This window comes from Copadichromis virginalis, linkage group LG7 (assembly GCF_057382275.1).
Source record: "Copadichromis virginalis isolate Kocher_CV1m ecotype Utaka linkage group LG7, C_Virginalis_male_GT1.1, whole genome shotgun sequence".
Classification (NCBI taxonomy): Eukaryota; Metazoa; Chordata; class Actinopteri; order Cichliformes; family Cichlidae; genus Copadichromis; species Copadichromis virginalis.
The window spans coordinates 64,905,148-64,907,744 of record NC_140624.1 but is presented as its reverse complement, the minus strand read 5'-3'; the positions used below and the strand labels follow the sequence as shown (position 1 = coordinate 64,907,744).

The 2,597-nt window shown below is 37.5% G+C and overlaps 1 long non-coding RNA gene across 1 annotated transcript; it reads left to right on the top strand.

The window, feature by feature from the left end:
* The first annotated feature begins 235 nt into the window (after positions 1-235).
* Positions 236-2,103, top strand: LOC146706556 (uncharacterized). Its single transcript, XR_014921581.1, has 3 exons — positions 236-965; positions 1,134-1,197; positions 1,593-2,103. It is a non-coding gene; the product is annotated as an uncharacterized LOC146706556 (long non-coding RNA).
* The last annotated feature ends 494 nt before the right edge of the window (positions 2,104-2,597 follow it).

Genomic DNA, 2,597 nt, shown 5'->3' with positions numbered 1-2,597 from the left:
AGAAAAACTAAGTAAGACAGAAGTTTTTCTTCTCAGTGCGGAGGGATGAAAGATGTGTTTTGAAAATGCCACTCACTACCGTCCTCCTCCCTAGCACGGATCAGTCCGCAAGTTCATGGTGCCAGCATTTTTTATGGAATATGTTGAGCAAACCTAGGAAAGCGTCAGCTCAAGAGATTATTGTTGTCATTGCTGTGGATCTTTACCTGATACACTGACTTGGTGAGTAAATGTTTACTCTTATTCAAACTGATTTTGTGGCTTCTCTTAGTTTAGCACCGTGCTAGCTAGTTAGTGTTAGCCTAGCGTTGCTGCTGCGGCTGGGCTCATGTTACTTAGAAATGAACACCACAGCCTTAAAAACCTTATATAAAAATGTGTCTGTGAAATTTTCTGTTGATTGTTTGAAATAAAAAAGTGAGATAAGAGCCCAGACAAAATTCTTCGGGGGGGGTGAAAACAATAAGCCAGGAGTTAGCTGTGCTCGCGGACTCTTACCAAGCCTTGACCTCCCGGTCAGCTATAACAGAGCTCTCGTCGGAGCCTGTGCGTACTTGTAAGCGCAGCAATGGTGGAGGAGCGCGGCTAAAAAACCTATTACTTTTTCTGGGTCACAAAATCAACTTTTAAGATATTTTCAGGCGAGAATGTAGCTGTCGAAAGTTCAAATATCTGCTCGATTTATCAAGACGTCACATATTTGCAAAAATGCCCAGACGTTTTCCAAGACGTCCATTTTTTTCATGCTTTGTGGCACCTTGAACATCTGTGGCATCTATTAATGTCAAATCTAGCCTTTATTTAACAACATAAGCAAACTCTATGTTACAATGATTGCACAGCCATTAAGGATCAAATCGGTTTCTGAAAAATGTTCTGTTTTTTCTCCCTCTGCTTGCTTCATACTGTCTTTGAGGCTCGGGACCAGCACTCCTGCTGTTGGACAGAAAGACATCAACTCAGTGGTAAGTATTTTGGTTTTCCAATATATTAGCAACTGTCAGTGACATTTATATTAATCAGGCTGAACTTTAATCATACTTTAGATCAGCCTGTTTTACTTATTGTTTTACTTCTTTTTTGGTTTGGGGAAGTTGTTTCTTTACTGATCTTTTCCTGTCTTCTGTTATTAGACTTGAGATATGACTGCACTAGGCTGTTGCTGGTGACTCCAGTTAATTCTACAAGACATGCTGTGTAAGTAAACAAACAACAACAGTTTGGTCTGCATTTCTTGAAAGATCACATCCCCCAAACTTAGTTTAGAGGGTCTACACTGAATATAGTGAAGTCTGCAAGTTTAACAGCAAAATTTGTTTTGTGCCCAAATCATTTTGCACATCATTAGAATGAAAGTTATTGGCCATCTTTGCATAGCCCTTTTTAAAATGATGCTTTCATGACATTATTGTGTGTCGGGTGGGGGTCACGGCTATCCAGACTGACAATTTGGACATTGAATGTCACCTCTCCAGTGGGGAGGGAGCCTGAGATTGTCTAAATTGGAGTCTGTTTCATACCAAATGCAGAAAAAAATGTTTTAAGAAAGCAATTAAGTTCATGTTCCAAAAAATATGATTGTTTGCTTGCAGGACAACAGGAGAGATGAGTCCTCCGTCACAGATGGTGTGGTCAGTGAAGATGGTCGCCTGCAGGTTCAAGCTCATTGCATCTCCAACCCACATCCACTGCCACTGTACTTAAGGGAAGTTAAAGACTTTCTTCTGCACCTATATTTGGATCACCTCGATCCGTGATAGTCATTCAGGCAGTAATGCCTGGACTGGAAACAAGCCATCCTTAAAATATTACAACATTCCAGCTCATGTGTTGGAATGAAAAACAAATGTGTTGTTTAAATTAGAGACTACACTTGTGACAGAACAACAAATATTTTATTTTGATTATATAAGTAATTTAAGTACAAAACAAACTTGTGGTAGGCCTAAACTTATTTTTAGAATAACTAAATCTGAGACTTTGTTTCATTGTAAGATTATAACCGTGATGGCAATATAATTGTTTGTTGTTCAGCAGAACAGTGTCCAGTATGTTGGCTGTTATACTTTGTTGTGTTTGAAAATAAAAGTTGGTCTGATTTTAACATCATTACAAAAAGTGTTGTTAATTATTTTTAATCATATTCAGGTTACCACAAATTGTTTTTCATTTAGTTGAACTTGAAATGTTTGTCAGTAAGTAAACAATTAGTACTGTACAGTCAGAAATATCAAGTTATTCTTAATACTGCAGACTTGCAATATTAGTCATCTTAAGTAAGCTTTACTTAGTTTTTTTGAGGCAACGAGTTCTGGGAACTAACAAGGCTGTACAGTGTACTCAAAATGAGTAAGTTGCCCTAACTTGGTCATCTCACTTGATCCAATTTTTTTGAGTTCTGGGAACAAATGAGCTTGTACAGAGTACTCAAAATAAACAAGTTGTCCTAATTTAGTCATTTTAAGTTAAGCTTTACTCAATTCTTTTGAGGCAATGAGTTTCCTCAATTTTTTTGAGTTCTGGGAACTAATTAAATTTTACAGTGTATGTTAATAATCTTTAAACAGACACTCCCTGATCCTGTAAGAGCAGGAATT